The 23,900-nt window shown below is 46.0% G+C and overlaps 1 pseudogene; it reads left to right on the top strand.

The window, feature by feature from the left end:
- LOC122941942 overlaps nt 1–23,900 on the top strand; it is a 122,366-nt pseudogene that overhangs the window by 82,914 nt on the left and 15,552 nt on the right.

Here is a 23,900-nt window from a genome sequence, read left to right as displayed (position 1 = left end):
CCTCAGTAGTAGTTTCCCACATAATATGCATTCAGATATATATCAGAAGTATGATTTGTTTAATATATATATGTAATTTAGTAATTACACATTTATTTTATTTTTACAATTGCAAAAAAATAATAATAATTATACTTCTGATATATAGGAATACCTAATACATGAGAAACTACTAGCACAGCACAGCACTTCATAGTTCAGTGGTTAAGGTTCTTGCCTCTAATGTAGAAAGTTGTGAGTTCAAATCCCGGCAGAAACATTTCAGAAATAGATGCTAAAATTAGACTTAAATACACTGGGTGTTCCCAAGCATACTGATAATGCTTGGGGATACCCCCTTCATGTTCATATAATATGGAGTCAGAGCAGGGAGTCCTGACTGTTCAGTAACATCGGGGGATTCCCTGTACAGCGATCTTCAGCATAGACCTGAGTGGGCCCGGGTTTGCCGGGTGCTGACGCCGGCCCTGGCTGTGCCACATACAGTACAGACCAAAAGTTTGGACACACCTTCTCATTCAAAGAGTTTTCTTTATTTTCATGACTATGAAAATTGTAGATTCACACTGAAGGCATCAAAACTATGAATTAACACATGTGGAATTATATACATAACAGAAAAGTGTGAAACAACTGAAAATATGTCATATTCTAGGTTCTTCAAAGTAGCCACCTTTTGCTTTGATTACTGCTTTCCACACTCTTGGCATTCTCTTGATGAGCTTCAAGAGGTAGTCCCCTGAAATGGTTTTCACTTCACAGGTGTGCCCTGTCAGGTTTAATAAGTGGGATTTCTTGCCTTATAAATGGGGTTGGGACCATCAGTGGCGTTGAGGAGAAGTCAGGTGGATACACAGCTGATAGTCCTACTGAATAGACTGTTAGAATTTGTATTATGGCAAGAAAAAAGCAGCTAAGTAAAGAAAAACGAGTGGCCATCATTACTTTAAGAAATGAAGGTCAGTCAGTCAGTCAGTCAGCCGGAAAATTGGGAAAACTTTGAAAGTAAGGGCTATTTGACCATGAAGGAGAGTGATGGGGTGCTGCGCCAGATGACCTGGCCTCCACAGTCACCGGACCTGAGCCCAATCGAGATGGTTTGGGGTGAGCTGGACCGCAGAGTGAAGGCAAAAGGGCCGACAAGTGCTAAGCATCTCTGGGAACTCCTTCAAGACTGTTGGAAGACCATTTCAGGGGACTACCTCTTGAAGCTCATCAAGAGAATGCCAAGAGTGTGCAAAGCAGTAATCCAAGCAAAAGGTGGCTACTTTGAAGAACCTAGAATATGACATATTCTCAGTTGTTTCACACTTGTTTGTTATGTACATAATTCCATATGTGTTAATTCATAGTTTTGATGCCTTCATAGTCATGAAAATAAAGAAAACTCTTTGAATGAGAAGGTGTGCCCAAACTTTTGGTCTGTACTGTACATCACATGATGCAGTGTGTGATGTATGTGGCGCAGTGTGTAGTGAATGCAGACAGGCTATTATAGCCAAGTGGTAAAGTGCAGGGAAGATCCACCATATTGGACTTTATCACTTGGCTATAATTGCCTGATGTTCAGAGGCGTACATAGGAATCACTGGGCCCCATAGCAAAAATCTGAATTGGGCCCCTTAACCCCGCCCACTACCCACCATGGCCCCTCCCACTTCCTGACTTTGCTCCTCCCATGCCACACCCCCATTAAATAAATTTATACATGACCTACAGAAACTGTTAGGGGTTTCCTGGGGGTGACCTGTCACATGGGATATCTGCTGCAGCCTGCAGATCTCCTTATTTGGGGTGCCATGTTAGGCTACTTTCACACTTGCGTTCGGGTCTCCGCTTGTGAGTTCCGTTTGAAGGCTCTCACAAGCGGCACCGAACTGATCCGTCCAGCCCTAATGCATTCTGAGTGGATGCGGATCCGCTCAGAATGCATCAGTATGGCTCCGTCTGTCCTCCGCTCAGCAGGCGGACACTTGAACGCTGCTTGCAGCGTTCGGGTGTCCGCCTGGCCGTGCGGAGGCAAACTGATCCGTCCAGACTTACAATGTAAGTCAATGGGGACGGATCCGTTTGAAGTTGACACAGTATGGCTCAATTTTCAAACGGATCCGTCCCCCATTGACTTTCAATGTAAAGTCAAAACGGATCCGTTTGCACTATGAACAAAAAAAAAAAAATGTTGGTTTTTTTTTTGTTCATGTTAATGCAAACGGATCCGTTCTGAACGGATCTAAGCGTTTGCATTATAGGTGCGGATCCGTCTGTGCAGACACCAGACGGATCCGCTCTGAACGCAAGTGTGAAAGTAGCCTTAAAGGGAATCTGTCACTAGCAATTTACCCCCAATTTTTTTTTCATGAATCCATGTTTAACAGAGAACCTGTTTTCCATCTGTCTTGTTCTTTTGATTGTGAGTCTTGTCATGTCTTCAAAAAATCGATTCTTATGATATGTAAATGAAGCTGTAAGGAGCCCAGAGGGGCGTTATTCTTTCTCCACGGTGCCCAGGAACGCCCCTCTGAAGTGCCGTGCCCGGCTAAGTTTGAAAACTAATAACGCCTCCAAGTTCATCTAAATCGCCTCCCAGAGGCACGGCTAAGTGCCGCTCTGCGGCAAACACCCCGATCCTCCTCTCGCCGGCATCCCAAATCCCGCGCAGGCGTAGTGCCGTCAGTCATCTTATCATAGCGCAGGCAATCGCCGGCACTGCGCCTGCGCGGGATTTGGGATGCCAGCGAGAGGAGGATCGGATTTGGGAGGCGATTTAGATGAACTTGGAGGCGTTATTAGTTTTCAAATTTAGCCGGGCACGGCACTTCAGAGGGGCGTTCCTGGGCACCGTGGAGAAAGAATAACGCCCCTCTGGGCTCCTTACAGCGTCATTTACATATCATAAGAATCGATTTTTTGAAGAAATGACAAGACTCACAATCCAAAGAACAAGACAGATAGAAAAAAGGTACTCATGGATCCATGTTTAATAAAGTACCTTTTTTCCATCTGTGTTCTTCTTTTCCATGTCAGTCTTGTCCTTTCTTCTAAAAATCGATTCTTAGGATAAGCAAATGACGCTGTAAGGACTGGAGCCCAGAGGGGCGGTTTTCTTTCTCCACGGTGCCCCTCTGAAGTGCCGTGCCCGCCTAAATATGAAAACTCTAACGCCTCCATGTTTAGCTGAATCGCCTCCCAGAGGCGCGGCTAAGTCCTCAACACCCGCCCCCCCTCCTCAGCGCCGCGGTCTGCAAACACCCGATCCTCCTCTCGTCGGCGTCCCAAATCCCGCGCAGGCGCAGTGCCGGCGATTGCCTGCGCCTGCGCTCTGATAATACGGCTGAGGGCAACAGCTTCAACATCGTCACTGGGCTCGGCGCATGCCCAGTGACGATGTTGAAGCTCTTAGGCCTCATCTAATGGAGCAGAACAATGAAAATAACGGAAGTGGGTTTTTGTCAACACACAACAGATGCCATACTGTGGCACCCATCACCATGGAGATTCAATATATGGTCTTTAGTGACAGATGCTACAGTATGGCGTCTGGTAATATATATACATTTTTTGTGTGTACGTGAAATGTATGACAAAAACGTGATGTGAACCAAGCCTAACTGACAGGGAAGAAGCTGAACAGCCTCCGCCGACTATGATGGTGTCCGTTCAGTTTCCGTTTGGGATCTCTCTTTTTACCAGACAAAAAAGGCCTTCATATAAGGCTTTTTTGTCTGGCCTTTTTGACAGAAGCTCCAAACGCAGCCTCCAAAGAAGATGTTATATCATGTATCTGAATTACTGCAAATTTCGTACTCCTCCTCGGGTAAAAATACTCCTCCAAAATGGTCAGAGGAGTATTTTACTCTTCTGGAAAAAATGTAGTGCGATCTCTGAAGACAATGATTTTCTCTTCAGTACAGCACCTGCAGTGGAGGAGTAGACCAACCATCTAGACCTGAACAAAGCACTCTATTCATATGTAAATGCAGGCTCGCAAGTGCCCAGGGGCGGCGTTCGGGCTGTAAGTGCCCAGGCCGCTCTGCCTCTTCTAACATAACCCCTCCCCAGCCTGTTGCTTGGCCCGCCATGTAAGCCTCTTGCGTCATCCAGTGTACTGGCCGATATCCCGCCGGCGCATGTGCACTGCATGGAACAATGCTGCTGCCCACAATGGTCATCACTGCCTGCCGCATCCGCACTAACGCCAGCCCATGCGTGCCGCCAGCAGTCCACTCCGGCCCTATTCACAGCCTGCCGAACCCTGCTAACGCTGATGTGAAAGTAGCCTCAGTCAGACTGCCTAGAGGGAAGGAAAAGGAAGTGCATTAGTACAAAACATCCAAAACTAGGAGGGGCTAGGTATCCTTATAGAGGCAGTGGCGTACCTACAGGGGGGGGGGGGGTCCAGCGGGTCTGGACCCCCCCTAGAACAACCAGTCAAAATTATTATTTTTTTAATCCTTCAGGGCCGCACCGCCGATCACCACAGGCGGCGCGGCCCTGCATGTAATTGCGGCTATGGCGGCGGCGGTGGGGGGGGGGGGGACAGTAGGAGATGAGCGCTTTCATTGTGGAAGCGCTCATCTCCATATCTGTGCTGCGGCAGGGGAGGGAGAGGTGTGTCCCTACCCTGTTCTTCTGATAGGCCGCAGGCACTAATGCCTGCAGCCTATCAGAGGCCGGCTCTGGCGGCGCGACGACGTCATCATCGCGCCACCTGAGCCGGGCAGCACACAGCAGGGACACGGGCCGGAAGAGGCTGCATCGCATCGCTGCTGGTGGTTTTTTTTAGGGGGTGAGCTGGCACTATGGGGGCACTAAAGGGGAGAACTGCACTATGGGGGCACTAAAGGGGAGAATGGCACTATGGGGGGGGGGCAGTAAAGGGGAGAACGGCACTATGGGGGGCAGTAAAGGGGAGAACGGCACTATGGGGGCAGTAAAGGGGAGAACGGCACTATGGGGGCACTAAAGGGGAGAACTGCACTATGGGGGCACTAAAGGGGAGAACTGCACTATGGGAGCACTAAAGGGGAGAACTGCACTATGGGAGCACTAAAGGGGAGAACTGCACTATGGGAGCACTAAAGGGGAGAACTGCACTATGGGGGCACTAAAGGGGAGAATGGCACTATGGGGGGCAGTAAAGGGGAGAACGGCACTATGGGGGGCAGTAAAGGGGAGAACGGCACTATGGTGGGGCGTAAAGGGGAGAACGGCACTATGGGGGCATAAAGGGGAGAACGGCACTATGGGGGCAGTAAGGGAGAACGGCACTATGGGGGCACTAAAGGGGAGAACTGCACTATGGGGGCACTAAAGGGGAGAACTGCACTATGGGGGCACTAAAGGTGAGAACGGCGCTATGGGGGGGCAGTAAGGGGAGAATGGCACTATGGGGGGCAGTAAAGGGGAGAACGGCACTATGGGGGGCAGTAAAGGGGGAGAACGGCACTATGGGGGGCAGTAAAGGGGGGAACGGCACTATGGGGGGCAGTAAAGGGGAGAACGGCACCATGGGGGGCAGTAAAGGGGAGAACGGCACCACGGGGGGCAGTAAAGGGGGGAACGGCACCACGGGGGGCAGTAAAGGAGAGAACGGCACTATGGGGGGCAGTAAGGGGAGAACGGCACTATGGGGGGGCAGTAAAGGGGAGAACGGCACTATGGGGGGCAGTAAGGGGAACGGACTATGGGGGCAGTAAAGGGGAGACGCGACTATGGGGGCAGTAAAGGGGAGAACGGCACTATGGGGGGCAGTAAAGGAGAGAACGGCACTATGGGGGGCAGTAAAGGGGAGAACGGCACTATGGGGGGCACTAAAGGGGAGAATGGCACTATGGGGGCACTAAAGGGGAGAACGGCACTATGGGGGCATTATTTGGGGGGCACCATGGGGGAGAGGAGCACTATGGGGGCTCTAAAGGGGCTTTTTTTTTTTTACACATTATGGGGGGCACTATAGGGGAGAACGTCACTATGAGGCATCTGGTGGCACTGTAGGGGCATTATTTGGGGGCACTAAAGGGAAGTGGGGGCTCTAAAGGGGCCTTTATTCTTATTGGCACATTATGGGGGCATTATTGCATCTGGTGGCACTAAGGGGGCATTTTTTTACTGGCACATTATGGTAGGCACTATGGGGGAAAGGAGCACTATTGGGGCATATGGTGGCACTTAGAAGGGGCATTTTTTACTCGCATATTATGGGCGACACTATGGGGAAGGGGAGAGGAGCACTATGAGGGCATTTACTGGGGCACTATATAGGGGTATTTTATACTTAAATACATTATGGGGACATTAGCTCAACAGCGGGTACTAAGCGGGGGTACGATAATCTTTGGGGGACATTATCTTTATACTAGTAGTGTCTGGGCGCAGTTATTTTTTTTAGAGCACTGTGTGCCAATAATTGTTGAAGGGGGCACTATCTGTGTGGTAGTAGTATTTCCAGGGGGACTGTTTCTGCAGTATAGTATTGGGGGCACAGTATTGGGGGCACTATCTGTGTGGTAGTAGTATTCCCAGGGGTACTGTTTCTGCAGTATAGTATTGGGGGCACAGCATTAGGGGCACTATCTGTGTGGTAGTAGTATTTCCAGGGAGACTGTTACTGCAGTCTAGTATTGGGGGTGGCAGGAAAGGGTGTTCAGAAGATGTGAAGATTATGGAAATGTGGGAAACTAATGTCTGTTTGTTAATCTCTGCAGAGATGGGAGATGGCTGAAAAATCATCATGGCGGTCTGGTCTGAATGGAGAAGATGAGGAAAGAGAACGTCTACAACAAAGGTGACATCACTAGATGTAAGAGGTAGGTGGCGCTATGTAGGAGAGGAGATGCTCCGGCTCCTCCCCCTGCCATTTGCAGAAGGAGGATTCAGAGCTGGGTGAGGAGAGCCAAAGGGGGCAGCAGGCCACGGGCGGGTGGCAGATGGTGGGGGGAACCACAGGCCTTGAGCAGGATCTGGGGAGGGAGGAGAGCGGTGGAGCTTCCTGGCTGTAGCCGGCTGTTTATTGTATGATGTGAAGCAGGCAGTGCAGCCAGGACAGACCTCCCCTCTCCATATGATGTGTAGAGACAGGCCGCAACTATAGAATGTCAGCTGTACAGTGTGTGTTGGGAGTGGCCTATTATATGTAGGAGGGGCTTTTAATAATAGGCGGGGCCAAGAAAATTTGCGGCGCGCTTCGCACGACGCATTGTTATTTTCCTGAAGAGCTTTTAGAATCGCCAAGTAAAAGAATCAGCGCAACACGCTACACCCCCGTCCCTGCAGCAAAAATTGAATTAGCACAGTGCACTACACATGCCACATTTTTTTTGCCTTTCGGACCCCCCTAGACAAAATTCCTGGGTGCTCCCCTGTATAGAGGCTCAGGGGTCTCTAATTAATTAGTAATTAATTTGAATAAATTGACAATTCCATCTGTCCTACCAGTACACAGGGGCTGGTGAGGACCTAAAGGAATTCTTTACCTGCTCATGAGGAAACACAGGCTGGAGCCTGACTCCTCCCACACATGGCCATGACATCATCACAGGTCCTTTACCTCCTTCAGCAGCACAGCCTGGAGCCTGACTCCTCCCACATATAATCACGTGTTCATGACATCATCACAGGTCCTTTACCTCCTCCAGCAGCACCACTTGGAGCCTGACTCCTCCCATAAACGATCACAAGGCCATGACATCATGAAAGGTCCTTTAGCCCACTAGTCTCTTCACTTCAGAAGGTCCTTCCCGTTCATGGGATTTAGCCTTTACCATCCATGTAGTGTCCGGCGGTGCAGGTGGAGGTATGTGTACAGTCACCGCCATTGTCAGGATTACTGGGGCAGAGGGGTCTTTAACCCCTTCACTACCAGCTCTCTCCTCTGGATCCACTCTCCAGACACTGCCCTCCAGCCCCTTCCTCAGTCTGTCCAGCAGTGGTGACCTGTATACACAGTGACCACCACCAGCTTTACTTACTGGATATAAACTCTGACTTCTTTCTATTGAGAAATGACAGGTCTCAGGAATTCTTAAGCTTTAAGTGTCTGGAGTGATGGACCAGAGTCCAGTTTATACAGACATCACCGCTGCAGCAGTCAGTGACTATAGCGCCATGTGAAGGGCGACCTGCTGTCACTGCTCTGATCTCAGACATGGAGGAGCTGCTGGGACAGGCTCTTCATCTTGTAAGGGGTCAGACCTGACTGAGGAGGGTTCAGGTTCTGGAGTCGTATACGAGGCTCCTGCTCTAGAACGGGGGAAGGAGACCGGCGGCACTGGAACAAGGATGTTACTGGGATCTTGTGGGCAACAGGCTCATTGGTTACAGGAATCAATGAGGCAACTAGCTTAGTGGTTATAGCCACAACGAGCATGAGGACACAGAGAGAGCGCAGTCTCTAAGGGTTCTGCCAAACTCCTTAAAAATGATCTGCGCGGCCTTCAACTTCCAAGAAAGAAATTCAGGGGAAGAAATAAACTCTGTTTGCTCTACAAGTAGCTCCACATGGAAATCCACAGGTAATCACAGCATTCAGCTCCTCTAGGTGCTTCAAACTCTGCCTAGATCCCTCTAGTTCGTCCACAACTTGTGATTTTTCCCCGCTCATGCCAGATCTATAAAAGTGGGCGGGGAAGGGCCAGCAGGCCCGTCTAATTTACCGTTTTCTATGCCTATTTCAGGCGGAGAAACCCATCCAAATGTAAAAAGGCTTGGAAGCTGTCTTACATTTAGAAGTGGCGCTGGATCTGCCGAAGTTATGAAGAGGTCGGCGCCTGTGCATCAGTCCGGAGGATCCACCGCCAGCTTAGAGGTTTATTAAGACTGGCGTCTAAAACACCGGTATTAATAAATGTGCCCCTAGGTCTTGGCACAGCTACAGGTCCAAAACGATGTTGACACTGTGGGGTTCAAGTGAATTCATACAGAAGATCCGTTCAACGTCTTTCAGATTCATTTCCTTGCTCCATTTCAAAACATTTGGATTACCGCTATTTAACTTTTTAATCATGTCATTTTTGCCCGAAGTTCACAGAAACCTGGAACAACCCCCTGGTAGACCAGTTCTCAGGGATCATTTCTTCGACTAGAAGGTTAACTGAGTATATTAATTTCTTTTTACAAAAATATGTACAAGCGGCACCTTTGTTTTTGAAAGACACAGGCCATACCATAGAGAACATGGGAGAGATGGAAAACGGCGCGGCTCTGATTACTGTAGATGTTTCCTCCCTTTACACTATCATTCCTAGGGAAAAAGGGAATAGAGGTGGTGAATTATCATCTGATGGAGGGTGAAAACATTGAGGAGAACCAAAGAGAATTTATTTTAAAATGTATTGATGTTTGTTTAAAGCCTCATTCGCACGCTCAGCGTTCCACAGATGTGTGCAGTATGTATTCTCCACGGACAGCATATGTACCCATTCATTTTAATGCGTGTATTCACACATCAGTGTTTTAGCACGGTCCGTGTTTTTTTCGCAGGGTGCGTGCTCTATTTTGTCTGTGTTCATAGATCCATCACGCCCATTATAGTTTTGGGATCTGTGAAAACCATGGACGCAACACGGATGCCATCCCTGTTGCAATGATCATTAGGAAGAGATGCTTTGAATTTTTTTTTTCAGCTGTGCAGGATCAGTGAAACACGAATGACACACGGACAGCGAAAAATGGACACACGGATGCATCACTGACGACCTTCTTACCTATTTGAGCACGGACACAGACGCGTGAATGAGGCTCAACACATAGTTCTTTTTTCTCTAGTAATATATAAGTTAGTAAAGCATCTTCTGAATGAAAAGGTGCCTCCTCTGTTCCTGTCTTTATTTTATATATGACAGAGAGGGAATCCAAGAAGTGATTGGTTCCTTGGTGCACGAGACCTTCGGGGAAGCCATGATGCAACCTTAGGGGAGTGTCTGCAAACAGTGATTGGAGGTAGTGATCATGTGATTTTTATTTTATTTTTTTTAAATGGCCCAACAGTGGTGTTTGAATTATGTAACAACTGAAAGCTGTTGTTTTGTGTAAGTTCTGTATTCTGAGGGTGGAGTGTGATTTTAGGAAATATTGGATGAAGTTTTTTATAGAAATTTTATAAAATATGGAAAATTCAGAATTGGATGAATAGGGCAGTGTGATAGGAACTTGGAAAGGCTGAAAGAGTTAACTCCCTTGAGGGAGTGCGAAGCCTTGGTCGGGCGTGCCGAGATAAATATAATAAAGCGCTTATTAGAGAGAGGGATCTAGGCAGAGATTTGAAGTGTTTGAAGCATCGGAGGAGCTGAATGCAGTGATTACCTGTGATTACCTGTGGATTTCCACGTGGAGCTACTTGTAGAGCCGCCAGAGCTTCTATCCTCCCCTGAAACTGAAGGCAGCGCAGATCATTTTTAAGCTCTGGTACAGTGGAGTTGACTTAGTTCAAGTGGATCCTGCAACACCGAACTGGAGGAAACTGGACAATAATGTTTTTTTTTGTGTTTTGCCAAACATTGTCTCTTTCTAGGCCTTTTTTGGCTTGTGGCATGTTTTTAATCACACATGTTTTGAACTAGACATGTTTATGGAGAAACATGAAAACGGCAAGGAACAAAAAAAAATAATAAAAAACGGGGTTGTTCACCCATGGGGCAGCGCTCCAGACAAAAAAATAAAATATCAAGGAGCCATTGGCTCCTAACCTGAAAAATTTACGAGGCAAATAAAATTTTTAGTCTCCAAATTTTAAATACATATAATTACAATATAATAATAAAAAAAAAAACACGTCTTACCTAGGGTTGTCACGATATCAATTTTTTTTTATTTGTTTCGATACCATAAAAAAGTATTGCAATACTCGATACCATGCGAAAAAAAAAACAACAAAAAAGCCGCGTGCATTCCGCGTCTTATAGAACGTCTGGACCATAATAGAACAGTCCGATCCTAATTTTTGTCGGGACAAGGTGACAAAAAAATTGCAAATTGAGCATTTATTTTATTTTTTTCGGTTACGGTGTTCACCGCATAGGAGATATTTTTAAATATTTTAATAGTTTTCACTTTTTCAGGCGTGGCGATACGTAATATGTTCATTTTTTTATTGTTTCTATATTTTATATGTAAAATTGGTAAAGGGGGCGATTTAAACTCTTAGACCCCTTGCAGACTAGCATTCCTCCCGCAGCGAGTCCGCAACGCAGCTCCCGGCCTGACCTCCCAGCGCTGCAGGGGGTCACATAGCATTATATTGATTTATGATGCTATGTAACCCTTACAGTTCTGGAATGCATTGGATAACAGTGGCATAATGCTGCCAGTGTTATCCAATACATTCCAGAACTGTAAGGGTTACATAGCATCATAAATCAATATAATGCTATGTGAATACTGTCAGTGCTGGGAGGTCAGGCCGGGAGCTGTGATGCGGACTCGATGCGGGAGGAACGCTAGTCTGCAAGGGGCCTTAGTATATATTTTTTTTCTTTTTATTTAATAACTATTAACCCCCATAGGGGCTAGAACCTGGGATCTTTTCATCCCTTGTACTATTCACCCTAATAGAGCTCGGTTTCTGCAGCTTTCACCACAAGACACTTTTTTTTTTATCCCCACTGCTAGCTTACCTGGGAACATCGGTGTTGTGGCCCTCACACAAATTATAATTCAGCTTAAATTTTAATGCGTTACTGGGCAGAGAACCCATCACTATGTCCAATATACCGTATAATATACATTGTACAATATATATAGTGTGTTTCACAACATAATCAGTGCAATTCACCTGCAATGCTCATCGATATCTTGCATAAGAAAATATGACCCCAGAGTGCCAGTACACGTTACACATTCTCATCATAATCTCAGTACATACACGGCTGTCTTTCTGGTGTCTCTCAATAGTATAAGGCAGAACATGGAGTATCAAACATGGGTGCAGGTTACATAGTGCACTAAAGTGCAGGGAAATATAATAGCTGGTATGAACGTAACATAAATGTAATGCTGGCGTGTCCTCAGCAACAGTCACATAACAGATCAACTGAGGTTACATTGTCTTTGTAAGAAGTCAAGACTGTTTCCAACCCTTTTATAAACTCGTATTCCAATCCATAGAGAAAGAGAGAACACAACATCTACACTTTATTATCTCCTCCAATGTCTCCTCGTATTATCTCTAGTAATTGTATTTTACATGGGATTTTGTAGGATTTTACATCGTCTCTTCTTTCCATTCAGGTTCCTACAATATAGGATCTGCTCAGTGGATATCTTCTATATAAGATCCGTCTCCTGATTGACCCATCAAGGATGGATAGGGACAAGATGGCGGAGAGTATAATAAATCTCACCCTAGAGATCCTCTTCCGGCTTACTGGAGAGGTGAGAGATTCTGATGTCACATTACATCGTCTTATCTATGTTACTAACAGATGGACATGACTGGAGAGGTGAGGGACTCTGGAGATGTATGGAGTGATATTTATTACTGTGTCTCCATGACCAGGACTACACAGTAGTGAAGAAGACCTCTAGTGAGCGCTGTCAGGCGCCCGTGTCTGAAGGATGGGGAAGAACCCTGTGCCCAATCACAGGGCCTCCACCTCACCCCCTGATACATGAGGAAATCCCTAGAGAGAAGATCCTAGAACTCACCAACCAGATGATTGAGCTGCTGACTGGAGAGGTGACACTGCTGGGAATGCTGGGACATTATACAGGAACGCTATGAAGGGATCTGGGTGATGACTGTATCATTGTGTTGTCAGGTTCCTATAAGGTGTCAGGATGTCACCATCTATTTCTCCATGGAGGAGTGGGAGTATTTAGAAGGACACAAAGATCTGTACAAGGACGTCATGATGGAGGATCACCGGCCCCTCACACCACCAGGTAATAGACATGACTAAATACACACGTCCTCTCATTATCTGTATTTAAGGAATGAATTCAGTCACTGGATGTGTTTTTTACAGTTAAGGAAGAGAGAAGAACACCGGAGAGATGTCCCAGTCCTCTTCTTTCACAGGATGGTTTAGGTGAACATCACAATGTCCCACAGAATGATCAGGTAGATGCAGATAAGGTCATATGATTTGTAGAAGGGTGAGATGATCTTGTGTTCAGTCTTGTTTTATCCACCAGTATTATATGTTTTATCCTTGTATAATGAGTAAGGTGGAGATGGCAGGAGTACAGCTGACCATAGACATTACATGTTGTCTGGAACTTCTCACAATTTACTTGCTGTAGAGAATGTTGAACGAATAAGGAACCAACAGGTTGTATTTATGCAGAAGACCTGTAGATATTTGGGTCAGATAACTTCTGCTGTCATTTCATCACTGGTTGTCATTACTGATCTTTCTGGTCATTTAAAACCTTCCACACGGGGCGCATGCGCGCGGCTCACGAGGAGGACATGCTTCAGTGAGCTCCGCTCCGCACTTCGAGAAAACCCTACCCAAAGCGCCTATTACCGGGCTCCAACTACCCTGAAACCCGATGCAGGGGTCCCCGAAGATGACCCGCACCAAAGGGAAATCTAAAATACCGGGTACTCCGGTCCCGTCGCAGACTTTGCCAGAGATCTTCAGAATGACCAGGCAGACTGTCATGGCGGACGCGCCAAACACTCCCGCCAGCCCGGCTTCATCGGAGGGAGGCGACCCTCCACCAGAAACATCAGATCGACAGGTTGGTCAGGGGGACTTATACAAGAACATTGCGGCCCTGTTCAAGGCTGAACTATCCCAAGCGGTCTCGGACTTTACACGCCAAATCCAGGATCTGGGCAACAGAGTCTCAGACCTGGAGGCGAGAACAGACGACTTGTCTGACACACTAGGCCGTGATCGGGAGGACATTGACTCTCATGACGCTCAGCTAACGGAACTGGAGCTTAAGATAGAAGACCTCGAAAACAGGTCCCGGAGGGGCAACCTTAGAGTTAGAGGTCTGCCTGAGTCTTTTAATGACCTACAATCCACTCTGTCTGAGCTGTTCACCGCCCTACTCCCCCAGTCAGAACCGCACTTTCTGAAAATGGACCGCGTCCATAGATCGCTGGGGAAGCCGCGGAATCCAGATCTCCCTAGGGATGTGATCCTTAAGTTCCACCACCCTGACGCAAGAGACAAAGTTTTAGCAGCAGCAAGGGACAATCCTGACCTTCCTGGTCTACCTCCGTCTGTCCATCTCTATGCTGATCTAGCGCCATCCACTCTCCGCAGGCGTAGGGAAATGAGGCCGGTTACGCAGGCTCTGCAGAAAAGTAATGTCAGATACCGGTGGGGGTTTCCCTTCAATTTGTCCTTTCAGCTGAACTCACGTTCACATACGATCCATACTGTGGCGGAGGGTCTAGAAGCACTAAGGCGGGCCGGGATCCCATGCGATCATCAAGACTTACCTTCTTCTTCGCCGAAACCACAGAGACCAGCCAGAGTTTGGACAAAAGTCCCATCCGCCCCGAATGGATCCACCAGACAGCGGAATACCTGACTTTTCATCCCAGCGCGTCCAGAGTGTGGTACCAGTCAGGATTACTTGCATTAACCGCAGATGGGGACTTAAGTTCCGTGTCCTTTCAATACCTAGTCGGGCCAGTTTTGTTACTAAAGGGTCTCGATACTGCGGACTTTCATGCTACCCCTGATTATGGGACGTTATGAGAAGGTGATGCCGGCCAGTTATGGGCTGACTCCTTTTTCATATATCCCACCTTGTTCAATTTCAAGGATGGAACCTTTTGGTTCCACTTTACCTTTCCTGTTCCCTCAGGATGTTATACTGTTTTACAGTTCTTATGTTTTTTTCTTGGATTATGCGGTCATTAATGTCACTGTGAGTCCTAGTGTGAAAGACAGGGCTAGGGTGGAGGTGTCTCGGGGGGTAGGTGATGTCGGGACATATCTCTACAGAGTTTTGCTACTTACAATACTATTATGTGTAAACTAATATCACACAATGTAAGGGGGTTTAATTCCCCCATGAAAAGGAAAGCGGCCTTTGCAACCTACCTTAAACATACGCCTGACGTCATCTGTCTTCAAGAGACGCACTTTACTACAACATCACACCCGAAACACTTCCACCCACAATATTCTAACTTCCACTCCTCTTCTTTTACATCAAAATGCAGGGGAGTTATCACTTTACTTAGAAATTCATTCTCTTTCACTGTAACGCAGACTTGTATTGACCCCAATGGGAGGTATGTGATTTTGGTGGGAACCCATCAAGATGAATCCTATTGTATTGTTAATTCATATGCACCCACAGATGACCCTATTCACTTTTTCGAATCTGTAAGCAAGGTGATTGAAACCCTTACATTTCAGAAGTTATTGTGGTGTGGGGATTTCAATTTTACACTACATCCGGTCTTGGACCGTTCTGTCCCCCCCGCTGCTCCTCGCCCGGCATCAAAAGTGAAACTGATAGATCAGGTGCTGCACTCATTGTCCTTGGCGGACACGTGGAGGGAGCACAATGGCCCACAGAGGGGGTACACATACTACTCACCTGCCCATCGACTCTACACTCGAATTGACATGATATTAGCATCCACCTCTATTTTACCATATATGTCTTATTCTAGGCACGTGGTATCATCATGGTCAGATCATGATCTAGTTATTTCCGATTTTTTGATACCCGGTCAAACGACAGCCTCCTTTCACTGGAGATTAAATGAATCCATCCTTACTAATCCCACCGTATTCACCCAACTACAGGAGGATCTTGAGGGCTTCTTTATTGACATCAATACCCCTGAAGTTAACCCTATGACACTTTGGCTGACCCACAAAGCCTTTATGAGGGGAAGGTTAATTAGAGTTGCCTCCAAGAGAAAGAAAGAGAGGTCTCATGCTCAAATAGGGTTAGAGGCCAAGTTGAAAAGGTTGGTCTGGGCGCACCAAAGATCCCCTACATTATACCTACTCAAAGCAATTAAAGATGCTAAACAACAACTGAATATGGTACTCTCGAACAATGCTGAAAAAGCTCTTAGGTGGACCAACTCCTATTATTATAAATATGCGAATAAGCCGGACAAACTATTAGCCAGTCAGCTCAAGTCTAAACAGAGGATCAATCAGGTCTACCAGATACGTACCAGGCCTGGGCAGGTCACTTCCAATCCTGACACCATCTATACGATCTTCCATAATTATTATAAATCCCTTTACTCTGCCCCGGAAAGTGACACTAGTATTCAAACTGACAGTTTCCTATCATCTATTCGACTTCCCTCATTAACAACAGAAGCTCAAACGGAACTAAATAGCCCGATCACGGCGGACGAAGTGACCTATACCATTAATTCCCTGAAATTAGGCAAGGCCCCTGGGCCTGACGGGTATTCTGCATTATATTATAAAAAATTTAGTCACCACCTTACCCCCCATGTAACGAATTATTGTAACCAACTATTGCAGGGGTCTATTCCTCCTGAGGAATTTCTTAAAGCGTCCATTACAGTTATCCCCAAGCCCAATAGGGACCCGCTACTCCCATCCAATTACAGACCGATTTCCCTCCTAAATATTGATAATAAAATCTTCACCTCTATATTAGCAAATAGACTCAAGAGATTTCTACCATCCCTTGTGCACAAAGATCAAGTTGGGTTTATACCAGGAAGGGAGGCCCCTGACAATATCAGGAAAATCTTGAATATTATCCACTCATCTGGCAAGCACAAAACCCCTTTAGCTCTCCTAGCACTTGATATTGAGAAGGCCTTTGATACTGTAGCCTGGTCCTATCTGTATGAGGTCCTCTCTAGAATGGGTATCAATGGTCACTTTTTGGCTGCTATACAGGCTATCTACTCTACTCCGGAGGCCTACCTTAAACTTCCCACAACTAGCCCCTCCCCCATACGCATCAACAGAGGTACGAGACAGGGGTGCCCCCTTTCCCCAGCTTTATTCGCCCTTGCCATAGAACCCCTGGCTACTCATATTAGATCACACCCAGATATAAAGGGATTCATGACAGGGGGGTCAGAATATAAACTTAGTCTGTTTGCAGACGACCTGCTACTCACTATTACTAACCCCTTAATTACTTTTCCTTCCCTCATGAAACTGTTGGAATCCTTTACTAAAGCATCAGGACTATCTATTAACCATGCCAAGTCCGAGTTACTTTTATGCAATACCCCGGACTCTACTAGGCTAGCAATAATGCATAATTTCCCCTTTCAATATAGACCCCAGCACTTTACTTACCTAGGGACCCAGATACCAGGTAGTTTGAGCCTAGTTTATAAGACCAATTACCTGCCCATATATCGTAAAATACGACAGGACTTACTGGCATGGCAAACCATGCAAATATCTTGGATAGGTAGAATAAACATAATCAAGATGGTAGTCCTACCTAGGTTACTATATTTGTTTAGAACCTTGCCAGTTCCAGTCCCTATCAAGGACCTGGAATCCATACAGAGAGATGTGATGAAGTTTATCTGGGCAAATAAACGGCAGCGTATATCTAGAGCGACGATGTGTAGACATAGAACCCAGGGAGGCTTGTCAGTACCCGATTTTGTGAAGTATTATAGGGCAGCGAGATTGGCCCAGATGTTCTTGACCCTTCTTGACCCGCGAGAACACCCTATCTGGATCGGGATGGAGCTCGACAACTTTAAACCCTACACCTGGAGGGCTTTAATTTGGTCAACCTCTCCCATTCCTCAGGTTCTGCATACTAACTCAATACTGTCATACTACTCTATCCTACTTTGGAGGTCGGTCCGATTTAAGTCTACACTGCAGGGCAGACCCTCGCCATTGGAAAATCTGTTGGGGAATCCTGCTTTCCTACCAGGTACTCAGTCGCACGTACTGGATTGGTGGGTGAACAATAACCTATGTTCCCTACTCAAATTTTTGAATAGAGGTAGACTGATCTCTTCTACGGATTTTATAGAGAAGTTCTCTCCTCCCACTAGAGAGCACTATACCATGCACCAAATTTTCTCCTTTTTCAGAACAATTATGCCGTCGGACCGCCCCATAGAATTATCACCATTTGAGCGTTCAATCAATTTTTCTCTGTACAGACAGGGGTTATTGTCTAGAATGTATGCAGCACTTAATGCAGTTCCAGTTGGCTATAAGATGCCGTACATGAGGGCTTGGGAAGAGGACTTAAGCCGAGAATTTTCACCCTCCAAGTGGTCGGAGCGTTCTACAACCCTTACGAAGGGCTCTTGGCAAGTCACTTTGGCCGAGTCCTCGGTAAAGGTGCTCCATAGGATTTATATGGTTCCAGCCCGCTTACATAGTATATACCCAGAGGTATCCCCGATATGCTTTAGAGGGTGCGGTGAGATAGGGTCTATGATACATATGTGGTGGTCATGCCGAATGGCTGGGAGGTTTTGGAGCAAGGTGACAAATTTAGTCTCATCGGTTTTGGGATACCCTTATCCAATGACAGTTACCTTCTGTCTGCTAGGGGATAAACCCCATAGATTGCCCTTTGCCAAATTCAAGCTGGCCCAATTCATACTCATGGCAGCCAAGATCCACATAGCTTTTAAATGGCGTTCAAATTCCTTATCCTTTCAGGCTGTCCTGGATAGGGTCAATAGAATATTATTATGTGAAAAGCTCTCAGCCATTCGTACCGACACGTATGCCGCCTTTGAAAGGGTATGGGAACCTTGGATAGCTTCCCCTCATTCTTCAAACATCCGATACAGCATTTCTCTCTAACTCTTTGTGACTTCAGACTGGCTTATGTGAATGACGCCCTTTCTCTCTCTCCACATATAATTATGTATGTATTATCCAATGACTCATAACCTACTGCGATGTTTGTTGCGTGTAACTCCAAGAATATTTTTGTTTTATGTTCTTTGATTTAACATTTGCCGATGTAATGACTCTTATGCTCAGTATTTGATAAACCAATAAATGGTTTTTGAAACTAAAACCTTCCACACAACTTCTTCAACCATCTGAAGACTTTTACCATACTTCTTTCACAGCTTGTGAATCCGGGTGAAGATCTGAACATTATATATGTTACAGGGACATATGAGATGGATGATGAGCAGAGTATAGAGGACATTCCTACAGATAACCACCCAGGTGAGTGGTAACCACTAAATAAAGCAGACAAGACTCACAGATTCTTCTTATTCACTGGATACTGCTTCCTGCTTCCACTGGTAGGTACTGGTGGCAGTTTGGGGGGCACATACCACCCAGAAACCAAAGATATAAAGGCTTCTCCCTGTTACCTGCTTCAGTTTGTTTCCCGTCCCTTGAGGATGTGTGGAAGCCTTCCTGCCAGGATTTTGCAGAGTGTTAAACTTTCTTTCTCAGCTTTGCTGGGAGGGCTGAGTATAGTACACGGGTATCGGGAAGAGTGTCCGCTCCCCTTCCTTGTACTGGGCTTAAGTCCTTCTGAGGAGGAAGCCTAAGCTTTACTATCTGCAACTTTGTGGAAGCTCTGGCAGAGGGGCCTTAGCAGACTGGGGATCCCTATGGGCAAGAAAATCCCTTTTACTTCCGGGGCAAGTACAGTTACGTGTTATGTGTGGCTACGCAAGTCTACGAAGTGAGGTGGTGAAAGGCGGCTTGCTAGCATTCTTATAACAGAGCGTGTGTTCCCGGACAAAGCAATGTCCGCACCAAGTGACTCCTCTGAACCTGAGGTTCCCCGCAGAGCCCTCAGTCCGGTAAGCCTCCCTATGGGGATGTATACATTTTGATAATTATGCTTTTATGCACTTGGAGGGGATCTGTCTCCTCTATTCTTTCTATGTGTGTCATTTTTCTGGTGGTACCCTTAAAGTATGGACAATGGGTGACCCCCCCATCCCTAACCTTTTATCTGTATCAATAGTGGGACCTCTGTCCAGATGGGACCTTCTGAGGAGTTATAATACTATCCATTCCTTTTTTCTACATTCTGGATAACCCACTCCTCAAAAGCCTCTGGCAGTAAGATGCTATACAGTTCGAGCTAAATGAGGGGAACGTCTTCTCAGAGACATATCTGAAGATGCCTTAGGTGGCCACTGTGTTTTCCAGAAGATACGGAATCCCTCCTGATAACGATAAGAGCCACTGTGAATCTGGAAGAGATAAAGGAACCTCAGTCTATTCAGGACTAGATGTTTCAAGGTCTGTGGCAGAAGAAAGGAAGAAGAAAATACCTGTATGTTGACGCCCCTGTAGCCCATATATCTAAGTCTACTTTCACAACACTCGCGTTTTGGCTTTCCATTTGTGAAATCTGTTCAGGGCTTTCACAAGCGGTCCAAAACGGATCAGTTTCTATTCGAATGCATTCTGAATGGAAAAGGATCTGCTCAGAATGCATCAATTTGCATCAGTTCAGTCTCCATTCCGCTTTGGAGGCGGACACCAAAATGCTGCTTACAGCGTTTTTCTGTCCGTCTGATAAAACTGAGCCAAACGGATCCGTCCTGGCACACAATGTAAGTCAATGGGGACGGATCCGTTTTCACTGACACAATCTGGCACAATAGAAATCAGATCCGTCCTCCATTGCCTTTTAATGGTGTTCAAGACGGATCCGTCTTGGCTTTGTTAATGATAATACAAACGGATCCGTTCTGTATGGATGCAGACGGTTGTATTATCTGAACGGATCCGTCCATGACGGATCTGCACAAAACGTGAGTGTGAAAGTAGCCTAGGAAGTCTTCATTACCCTTTGAAGATATTGGGCCTTTTAAGGGACTTCATGGGAAAAAAAATCTGAGATTCTCCTAAACGGTCAAGGGAAACTAATAATTACATGTTCAGGTCAGGAAAAGGTGCTACTACCACAGCCAGATTCTCTTTTGGAAAGATCAACAGAAAAATCACTTGGAATCTCAAGAGAAGAGATTCTTTCTTTATTGCCGGCTTTAAAACAGGCTTAAAACTTTCTTGTAGATGCTTCAGCAGACCTAGTAAGACTCTTGGCAAGATCATCAGCCTTGTCCAATGCCACTCGTAGAGCATTCTGGCTGTGTTCTTGGACAGGGCATGCAGGCTCAAAAACCAAGCTGGGCTCCATTCCCTGTGAAGAGGACAGGTTGTTCGGCCGAGCCCTTGACGACATCTTGGAGAAAGCATTGTATAAAAAAAAGAGTTTCCCTCCAAGTAAATTATTTTTTTTTTGTTATATCAGCAACATTCCTTTCAAAACCAAGCAAAGAATAGACAAAAACAGAAAAGAAAGGATAAGTCCGGGAAGTAGCATTACTCAAAAGGAAAGGGGGAAAAAAATTACCATATTTTGCGCCCCATAAGACGCACTCTTTTTTTCACCCAAAGTGGGGGGGGGGGGGGGAATGTTACTGCGTCTTATGGGGCGAATACTCATGAGCGCTTCCAAAAAGAAAAAGATCAACTGAGTGCGTTGAGCCCAGGAAGCCTGAATGAGGTCTTCTATTCTACTCCATGGGACAATAATTATGACTTGAATACCTGGATCTTCATATCACAACTGCTACACTGTGAAGTGAGAAATATACTATATGGGGAAAAAGTACTGGAAGCTATTATGACACCCCATTCTACATCCTTAGGCTTTGATACGGAGTTGTTCCTCCCTTTGCAACTAAATCAGCTTCCACTCTTCTGGGAAGGCTTTCAACAAGATATTGGAGTGTATCCGTGGGGATTCATTCATCCTGAAGAGCATTTATGAGGTTAGATATTGGCTCCCAATCTCCAACAGGTCTCTTTGTGACTAGTCAAGTTTTTTCGAAACAAAACTCACCCCACCATGCCTTTATGGACCTTACTTTGAGCACTGGGGAACAGTCATGCTGGAAAAGTTAAAAAGGTATTCCCCAAAATATTCCCATAAAGTTAGGCTACTTTCACAATAGCGTTTTTGCTGGATCCAGCAGGGTTCAGAAAAAATGCTTGCATTACTGATAATATAACCATCTGCATCCGTTATGAACGGATCCGGTTGTATTATCGTTAACATTGCCAAGACTGATCTGTCATGAACTCCATTGAAAGTCAATAAAGGACGGATCCGTTTTCAGATTGTGTCAGAGAAAACGAATCCGTCCCCATTGCCTTTCATTGGGGGTCATACCAGATCCGTCTTGCTCAGCATCCTAGGACGGAAAGCAAACTACAACATGTTGCGGTTTTCTCTCCAGTATGAGAACGCAACTAAACGGAACGGAATGCATTTTGGAGCATTCTGTTCAGTTCAGTTTTGTCCCCATTGACAATTAATAGGGACAAAACTGAAGCATTTTTTTTCCGGTATTGATCCCCTATGACGGATCTCAATACCGGAAAACTAAAACGCTAGTGTGAAAGTAGCCTTAGAAGCATACAATTCTCCAAAATAATATAGTCCAAATTCACACTGCACAATACAATCACTTTTATTAAAAGTCAATAATAAGTTAATACGACCATATGTAAGTATAGTTCTTTGATTTTCATGATGGATATTATATTGTCACCGCCAGACATCTGAGAAGCTCTGACAGACGTTCTTCAGAACCTCCTGCTTGAGGTTCTTTTGTTTTGCTTTTGTTTTGTCATCTCGTTTCCCTCTCTCAGCTGTCATCTAGTTGCACTGATTGCATCCCTTTAAATCCCCTCCCATACTGCATCACTTTGCGGTTTATACAACTTCCTGGAGTGTGTGCATGCTGGATGCTACAACTGATGCTTCTACAGATAAGTCTGTTCATTTATTTGTGTTTTCCTGTTTGCTTGATCCTAGGTGACCCTGACTCCCTCCGTATTAAGTGTAGGGAGCCGGTGGTCATGTCCCCTCACTATTATAGGGTGTTCAGGTGTCATACAGTCGAGGAACGAGGGTATGCAATTATCTACCAAAGAGATTTTTGCATAGGCTGAGCAGTAAGGGAGAGAGCTAGGGCTGTTACAGGGCTTACCCTTTTGTTCCTTAGTTTTGGATCAAGTCAGTCGGATCTTTATTTGTGTCTTCTAGTTTTCTGTAACACCTTCCGTGACATTATAAACCGCCAAAACCGTCTCAAGCATGGATCCGGTTTCACTTTTGACTGAACACATGCAGGGTCTTCCATTGGAGGTAGCAGATCTCCGTAAAACTGTATCTCAGTTTCAGGTGACCGGTTCAGCTTGAGTTCATGGAGTTTGTTCTGAGCCTAAGATCTCGCTCTCGGATATGTTCTCCGGGGGTAGTGAGAATTTTGTTTGTTTTAGAGAGGCTTGCAAACTCCATTTTCGCCTACTTCCCCATTCCTCTGGTGATGAGGAGCAGAGGGTGGGGATCATTATCTCGCTGCTCAGGGATAACGCTCAATCTTGGGCCTTTTCGCTGCCGGTGGCGGCACAGCCCCTCCGTTCAGTGGATGAATTTTTTTTAGCCCTGGGTCAGATATATGATGATCCGGATCGTATTGCTCTGGCTGAGTCTAGACTACGTCTTTTATGCCAGGGTAAACAGTCCGCAGAGATATACTGTTCAGAATTTCGGAGATGGGCAGCTGATACTGGTTGGAATGATGCTGCACTCCGAAGTCAATTTTGCCATGGTCTTTCAGAGGGATTGAAAGATGCATTTGCCTTTCATGAGAGACCTACCTCCTTGGACTCTGCCATGTCTCGGGCTGTTCGTATTGACAGGCGTCTTGGAGAGAGAGGAGAGATCACTCCTTCCTGTCATACTCAGTCCAAGGACAGTGCGGCGGTCTCTTTCAGTGCGCAGGGGTCTCAGTCTCTCTCAATCCCCTCTGAGCAGGAGCCCATGCAGCTGGGTTTGCTTGCCTCTGACAATAGAAGATTCAGCTCTCAGAGGAGGGTTTGTTTCTGTTGTGGAGGTATAAATCATTTGGCAAATGTTTGTCCCTCTAGGAGATTCAGGCAGTTTTTTTAGAGTAATAAAGAAACAAAAAGAAAAAAATCCTC

Source organism: Bufo gargarizans, chromosome 6 (assembly GCF_014858855.1).
Source record: "Bufo gargarizans isolate SCDJY-AF-19 chromosome 6, ASM1485885v1, whole genome shotgun sequence".
Classification (NCBI taxonomy): Eukaryota; Metazoa; Chordata; class Amphibia; order Anura; family Bufonidae; genus Bufo; species Bufo gargarizans.
Note: the sequence above shows the minus strand (reverse complement) of the source record. Positions and strands in the feature narration are given on the sequence as shown.